Source organism: Trichoplusia ni, chromosome 4 (assembly GCF_003590095.1).
Source record: "Trichoplusia ni isolate ovarian cell line Hi5 chromosome 4, tn1, whole genome shotgun sequence".
Lineage (NCBI taxonomy): Eukaryota > Metazoa > Arthropoda > Insecta > Lepidoptera > Noctuidae > Trichoplusia > Trichoplusia ni.
This window is the reverse complement of record NC_039481.1, coordinates 19,549,144-19,558,063: the sequence shown is the minus strand read 5'-3', so window position 1 is coordinate 19,558,063 and position 8,920 is coordinate 19,549,144. Positions and strand designations below refer to the sequence as shown.

Sequence of the window (8,920 nt, the reverse complement as noted above, 5' to 3'; positions counted from 1 at the left end):
GTGAAAAGCCTAAAACAGAAATAAACGAAGATTTGTTCTGAATTACAAGGGCCAGCCGCCCCCCGTTAAAATATTTTTTGCATTGGATAAAGAAAAACGAAGCTCCACACTACACTGTGCGTTGTCACACCTTCTCAAAGTCAGGCCATCAAGTCTGACTAGTAATTAAAAGAGCAGTACTTCTGAATACAAAGAAAAAGTGATAGATGACGATATAAATCCTGAAAATGTAGTTGCCGATCATCGATATCCTCGATACCCCGATAACCCCCATACCCCCCCATCCTCATACCTCGATACCCCCCATCCATACCCCGTAGAAAATAACTAGTAAAGATTATTACAAGAAAGTACTATTAAAGATATGAAAAAAACACCACAGTTATTAGGTATTCTAAAGGTCAAAAGTTCAAGTAAACATTACCTATGTTACTTGGAGTTCACGTTTCATGAAGAAAGTAATTTTACTCGGGAAAAGATTACATTGTATTCTTTATGTTCACCGATTATTTTGGTCGGGTATAATACCCCTAAAGAGTTTTCTAAAAGGACGCTAAAGACAGTGTTTAGAGGTGTCCGCCATTATATCATCACGAGAGGTTTCACTATGTTGTTAAACAAAATTACATTATGCAATCACGTATTGACCGTCTACACATGCCTACACTTTTTACTTCCTCAAAGCATCTGTAAATCTTTAATTTTTTCCTCCTAATTGTTCAGAATTACATAATTAGGAAGCTTATTGAACTGTCGTCAGTTTATTACAACTTGTAGTCATAAAAAACATTGATTAAATACATGCGGTTGCAAAACAAATTATCTACATATTTCGCCAACGGTCACAATTATCGTTCAATGTTTGTAAACAGTCAAATCTATAAATAGAATTACCGAATGACCTTATATATTATTTAATGTCTGAATAAGTCAACATTGTAGTATATATACGTAGCGAGCGGTAGTTGCGCCTGGTCATTGTCCGATTTAGGTATATTTAATAGGTGTGTCAAGGGGTCATCGTCTCCCAATCGCAATGACATCAGTTTCACTACTTAGGATTACAAAACACTTACTCTCACTCACGTAACACAGCTAGGCTTTCTGTAAGTTTCAATAAAATTTGATGAGACGTTGCTTTCATATTAAATGCATTTTGTTGTTTTATTAACACATTTAAATTGACACTCACTACAGATGATACAAGAATCTTATTACCGTATTGCATAACCATTGTTCTATAAGATACGCAGGTATTTTCCTGTTCGACTTGCTTACTTACTGTTTATGTGTGACTCAGACGGAACAACAGTCTACGGACGGTACAAGTGTTCTCTAAACATTTAGCGCTCCTCAACGTCAATATCATGTCAATTTCGAATGGTTTTTAATATTTCTACGCTAAATAATTTGAAAACGACATGACTAATAGAATTATGTAAAAGACAAAGGTGCAAATAAATCAAGAAGCGTGATCCTTTTGAAATAGATTTCATAATTTACATAGATATGTCGTGCATAGACGCGAATACTTAAACCTAGTGAATATATAGGTACACATTCTCTATTATAATTAGCTTAAGAGTATTTAGTAGGCTATAATTATATGTAGCTATTTATAGTATCAAGGCTTTTAAATTAGTGACTTACTATAATCGACTGAATTTTCAGTTATCTACATCATTGTGGTTTATAAAAGATATACAAAGGCAAGCGAGACCAGCTATAAACTGTGGAATATAATTTAAAAGGGTAATTTTTATATCTAACCTACTTATAATGTACATTGCATTACACTAACAAGATGCAATAAGTTCTTTACTCAGAAATATTAAGCTCGCTTTACTACCTTTGATAATATCGAAATTCTATGCAGATCAATGCATTCAGAGCACAAATGAATAAAAGCTTTATAGAGTGAAACCCTTTTAATAGAGTTTATTGAATATTATTCAAAATATGCGTAATCACATCAATTGATATTCATATATGCGTATACAAAATATTCGTGAATACATTACCAGTCACCTCATATAGTTCTGTTTCTCATAAACGAAAACAACTGAGTATTAAATTTGATAAGTTTGATGTCTCAAAAATAATGAGGAACATTAATAAGAGAGGAGATAACTCGTAGCCTAGCCTTAGGCATCGTGGTTACATCCAACATAATCATAGAAGTTAAAAAGTAATCAATCCATTCTCTTCGGCAACGTTTACAAATTGTGTCTTCAATGACTCGTAAAATCTCACGACTCTCACTCGAGATATACATATTGTGAAATATTTTAAACATTCGCCTGCATGGCCAAAATGCTCGTTTACTTTCAAACGATATTAGATTGAGTTTAAAAAGATACGGTTCTTAATTCTTGTTCGTCTGCACAACGGGCTTATAAGCTGTGTTCGTATGATTCCTTTTATTTATTCTAGTTAATATTTATTTAGCATTTGTATTTCTATCTCTCACATGATGCTGATACTCTCATTACCTAATCTATTGTACCCATTTAGATTTGGCACACCTGCCGTGTACCTAGACAAATCATTGAATCGTTTGATCACTAATCAATAAAGCATAGCTGTAAAATACCTTGGACATGAAGTCAACTCTTTTGATGATTATTATAAACTACTATTATTTTGATAAGGATTCATCCCATATTAACAAAAACAACATCGTAATAAGCGTTGTTAAGGAAAAAATGATGCTGAAAAAAACGGTTACAGTTTTAAAAGATAAACATAACGAGGACCTTTTTTGACTTTTTTATGGTGTACAATATCGTAGAATATTATTTAATTCTATCCCGTAGGGTTAAGCCTGCATTTGCAATGTAAGCGGAAAAATCTTTCCACATCACATATAAACCTCAAAAATAACAGTATTTTTCCACTATTTAATGAATGTTATTTTACATAAAAACTTCCTCTCCAATCAATCTATCTATTTAAAAAAGCGTTACGAAATCAGTTGCGTATTTTCAAAGATTAAAGCATACATAGGGATATAGGGACAGAGGAAGCGACTTTGTTTTATACTATGTAGTAATTGTACAGCAATTACTTTTATTATAATCCAAATAAAATGATGAATTAAAATTCACTCCGAATTTATGTTGCGAAGCAAAATTTTAATTTTAACTGAAATAGTCATAAACATATACAGACTAATAAACCAGACTAATCTTTAAATTATGTAAATATCGATTATCAAAACATACTAGACCTAATCTAAATTTCTAATACAGATAGGCCGATATTTTAAAATTTGAGTCTAAAAAATTGCCTAATAAATTAAAAGTTGTACGTTCCCATTGATGAGGATTGATAACACATCACACTATATCTACATTAATCTGTCTCATTAATTGACGACCAAAGTCCTTGTCGCGGATAGCACGTAATTAAACGACTTAGGACTGTTTTTTTAACTTGAAGAACTTATTATTCTAACTTCCATGAACGTTTTACTTACGCACTATTTATCAGGATCTCTCAACTAGGTTTTACCCAATCGGAGTCCTTAATCATGAGTAGACGTGGCGGCGCAACGGCTTCATCGACTTGAGAAAAGTGACTTGACCTACCAAATGAGACTCTTCTCATCAAGCAGTTTCTTCATTTCTTCATTTTAATTGTAAATGTATTTTAATGAACTCACCAAGTGGGAAAGTTCCTCTCCAAAAGAGCAATTCAACTTTTCGAACGAATAATAACTATTGCAATCTTAATTTCATCACATTTTATTAAAAAAATAATAAAGTAAAATATAAAATTTAAATATCGATAAAATAAAGCGTTATCTTTTCCTACACGATAAAAGCTCATCACTAGACAATGAAGGTGAGAGAATCATCCTTGAAATATTTTGCAACAAGCCACCTGAACGCGTAAGATCGACGCGATTGTCCACTGTGTGACCTCCACTTGATCGATTAATATGCTAATTTAGATTATTTATTAGGCAACAAGCGTCTAACATTAAGAACTGTTTTGCTGATTCTAGTTTTATTTTGTAGATTTATTTTCATGTTTGTGCATTTATTTACTTAAGAGTTTTTTTTTGTTAGGTTGAGTACCTATTAGTGAAAAAAAATCTTAGATAACTAGCTAGGGTTTATTGTTAAAAACCTATTGTTACATTTGTGACACTTTTAGCGGTAATGTTTTGAGCAACCTACTACTCATAAAACAAAGAAACTGGACAATAAAAGCGGTAAGAGCGCTGTTTATATAGAGAAAGTCGAAGAAAATCTATGATAGACTTACAGCATGAACGTTCTTTTATATTAACTAAGAAATTTAGCAAGTGTTATTATTCAAACCGCAATATATTTAAATGATTAGAACTATTTAATGGTTTTCTTGCAAACCGAAGTTATCTATAAAAAAAGGGTTCATGATTGTATATAAGTGTGCCTATCGTATGGAACACAAATCCCATTCCGTATGTAAATATGGATTATTTCCTTCTCAACTTAAATTATACAAGAATTTATGTCATACCTACTCGTTACAAAAATATGCAAATCCCTATTTATTTAAATTTCCACAATAAAACACATGCATAGATAAATACGTAACTAGTTTATCTTTAATGATAGGTACATGTGTATTTATTTAGGTTATTTTTTGTATCGTTTGAATGTTGTTTCTATAGCAACATTATACTGACGTAGTATAATGTGTTGTTGGAATAACATTTTACTTTGTTGACTAATTTTAGAATCCGTGATTAAATGTTTACCATTTTGCTAATTATAGAAAGCAATTATGTTTAGTTTAGTCATATTTTATAGCCTAAGAACGTAAGACTTATTTACAATAAAGACCGATTACAAGTAACAGCTAAAGAAGGTTAGGTAACAAGCAGTCTAAGGAAGCCCTCAGAAACAAGCTACGAAACGGCTTTATTTTTTAATGGCTCAGAAAATAAACGTTTACTTAATCTTTATTAATCAAGCTCATCCTTACTAATTATAAATGTGAAAGTAAATCTGACTGTCTGTCTGTTACGCTTTCACATCTAAACCACTGAACCGATTTTAATGAAAGGACATGGCCGGAAATTGTATGAACCTGTGCCCCAGCATGTACACTAATAAAATCTACGTCAATTAATAGTAAACATCGTCAGAAACAAAAATAAAAAAGATTTATTTTGCTCGGCAGTCGCTGACAAAAGTTATGAAGGTTTAAAGTTAAGTAAGGTTAGGTTGAAAGTTAAACTATGGTTAAAGCACTTTTATGTTTCTGGTATATAAATATTTAACCTAGACCTTTAATATTCATAATACAATCACTTGAACACTGAGAGCAGCATTATTTTTCAATTTGAGTAAATCTATTTATTGGAAGTTAGAACAATATTACACAATATTATTCTACTGATAACATTTTGGATTAGACAGCAAATAAAAGAAATTAAATTGTTGAAACATTTAATATTAATAAAACATTATAAAACGCGGCTGGTGAAAAGACAGCTTCTTGGTATCTCGTCCATACCAAGTACCAAAGAATTGTCATAATGTGAGCACAACATCCAACAGTCCGGTTGCCAGATACACAATTACACCAATAACTTAAGATACCATTTCTAGGTTGGTCTTCAAATGAGGGAAGCTCGTCATATAAAAAATACGTGTGATATTCACGCCTGGACGTATGTCTCGATTTAATACGTCCTCTTAATAGAAGAGGATGATTTCCTTCAATTTCAAGTGCTGCGAAAGTATTTGTTAAACTTGAGTTCTCCAATAATAACTCCCATTCATTAGAATGCGCATAAAGCTTATTATAAAACAGCAAGGCTGATTTAATTAAGGTAGGCACTAAATAACCTGCACTTTGCTGACCATCAAATATGCATCGCCTAGATGTATTAGCACAACATCTATAATTAGGTAGGGCAATTGATGAAACATCTTGACCTGGGCCAAGATGAAGTTGTGGGGCAAGTGGTGGAGGAATTGGTATTTGCATATTTTGATCAGGTTGGTGATCTTCTAAGGCGTCAAAACGGTTGGAATTAGTAATAATTCTTCGGCTCACTTCTCTGTTAGCTCTCATGTAACAACCATGACATAAAAAGTTGGCTGCTCTAACCTGAAAAAAAAAGATGAAGCTAATACCACTCACACTTGACAATCAAAAGCTTAACTTTCTATATTTGTAAACTTAAATGTATGTACATAACAATATAATTATTTTATTGCCAACATCAAAGCAAGACACATATTACAAAATAAAATACCCCATCTCATCTCTGTCAATCAAACAGATACTCATACAGTTTTTACCAATATATAGAGTGATTAATGAGGAAGGTGAAAGTATATAATACATCCATATTATAGCATAGAAATACAGAGTTCCAAAGATTTGTAAAATCCATGTGGAGTCAGAGTAAATCACTAGTTATCTAAATAAGGCTAGTAAAGACTTGTCCTAACTGATTCTGAATTGAAAATATTCCTCATTAATAATAATTAATATAAAATCAGCATTAAATATTACTTTATAGTAACTATATTGACTCGCCTGTTACATTTTGAATTAGAACTTCAAATAAGTTTAAATTATTTAATGTGATTAACTACACTATTAAAACTGTAACAATTATTCACATGTAGATATTTAAAAACGTACTACTTACATGTCATCATGTAAGTACTGCCACAGTGATACAACTGAGGCCGGAGGGCTTCCCTCCAGAATTTCGTGTCTTTTGGCATGTGTAACTGATTTACCACAGCCATACATTGATATGACCGAGTTGTCTTTCACTGGAATTCGTTGCAAGACATCTTGATATCTTGTCATAACACGCACCACAGACGTGGCTATGAGATGATAACTGTGAAGGTAAAATAAGTATCTTTATTAGTCTTGAGATTATAGATAGGTATTTAAATAATATGAATGCTGTAGAAAAAAGATTTAATGATGCCACAACATACCTCGAATGTTAACCACTCCGATAAAAGACCAGTCATATCGGGAGGTACGCTGATACGTTCTCCGATTGTGATCCGGTTGTAAAAGGTCCATTTTCCTTAAGTATACACAGTACTAGTTAGTGGAGCACTCACGTGGGGCTACGACATATTATAAACGAAAAAACAAACCGGCCGTTTATTGTTTACAAATTATGTGAGAATGTGATTTGACATTGACATTGGACGTTCGATATTCATCACTTCAATGTTGTCAGCACAAAAGTGACTATCTTCCTTTGTACGCGAACTTCGTTTTATTTACTTAATAATATTTAGGGTTTCATTTATTTAAATAAATCAGAAAGCTTAAAAAAAATATGTGTTATGTAAGTTATAATTAATTATGAACATATTACATTTTAAGCTCGATGTCTATAGTGACGGACTTTCCCTACTTTGTTCTTTGTGAATATTATATGGCAACATTAAGGGTACTTTTGAGTGGAGTACAAACGAAGAAAATCTTTTTATTGTATGTTTTTTTCTCCCGCTGCTACAGTAAATTGAGCTTTTTTTAAAATTCCTTATTCGTTTTTTTATAATTATTGGTTTTATTTTGGTTCTTGTACACTCTGGGGCAGAATCCGGCCAAGTCCTTTGGTACAGAGATAGAGTTGACCTTGAGAAAGAACATTTGATAGTTTTTATCCCGGACTTTTGAAGAGTTCTCTTGGAATCGCGATATAACCGACATCGACGCGGGCGAAGCTGCGGGTGAAAAGCTAGTATGTAATACATGGTCTACATAACGGAGTCATGCAGACGTCACTGAAAACACTGGTGCACAGTGTAGTTAAAAACATAGGCCGCGACGCCGCGCGTCGCCGTTCGGACGAGCGCTGACGTGATGTGTAGGCAGAGTCACAATCTTGACACAATGTTTGTCACAATCGCGACAACCTTCCATATCCACTCCGAGTAACTTACCGGTTTCTCGCGAGTGGGCAGCTACTAGTTCTTTTTCGTATGTTAATTCGACCAGTATATCTATTACTATCACATTATATTCACGCTCTATAGTTGTTGGTGTGCAATATACATATCTATTTTCGTATTTACTTACAAAAAGATCTGTATATCGCTGCGCAAAACTAGATAAACACCTCATATCTATAGAAGTAGGAACCACGGTACTGTTCTAATTTTACATTGGTGATCTTCCTGTAATAATAGTTAATAACGCTTGCGTTTTATTGGTGTTAGTCACCAGTGTTATGACTACAACAAATAGAACTAAACAAACATACAGTATACTGTTTATAGAAATTGTATATCCGTTTAAATTAGATAAGCACACCGAGCTTTCAAGTCTCAACGCAAAGACCACCCTCCGAAGTCCATAAACTATTGAACTTCTACTGAAACTTCATGTTACCTGCCTTCTTGCCAAGATATAATTTTCCTTTGTAAATAATCTAATCTAACATTATACATCCATTAACAAATAACCCTTTCCGAGCCGCGTATCGCAATAGATACGGGTACAAGCATGTTCAATGTGATTAGTTCTATGGCGTCAAGAAATCGACTCGGTGCAAGATAAAATTAAATTGGCGGCTAAAAGTAAGAGATACAGCGCGACCTTGGGGCAGAGCAGTTTGTTCCGGGTTCGGTCCTCCACCCAGCGCTGCACATTGCACCGCGCCGACCGGTCGCTCGCGCCTCTCCGCTGCACTCACCTGTACTTACCTACAAACATAAGTGTGTCGGACGTCAATTGATTGCAACATAGTATCTCACAGACAAGATGTGTCATTAGAGTTTAGATTATGTCCTATATTCAGTGATATCCAATTAAAAACCGGTAGGCCTGCTAACACTCATGACCCGTGCTAATATACCTAACGTGTCAATAAGAACAAACTAGAATAAGAAGAACAAAATTTAAGATGAACCAAGTAAGGTGGCTACTAGTC

At 33.5% G+C, this 8,920-nt stretch overlaps 1 long non-coding RNA gene across 1 annotated transcript; it reads right to left on the bottom strand.

Annotated features, from left to right (window-relative positions):
- Positions 1 to 5,760: 5,760 nt before the first annotated feature.
- On the bottom strand, positions 5,761 to 7,123 carry LOC113493593. Its single transcript, XR_003400576.1, has 3 exons — positions 6,966 to 7,123; positions 6,662 to 6,862; positions 5,761 to 6,111 (listed from the first exon to the last, which is right to left on the bottom strand). It is a non-coding gene; the product is annotated as an uncharacterized LOC113493593 (long non-coding RNA).
- Between the last annotated feature and the right edge of the window lie 1,797 nt (positions 7,124 to 8,920).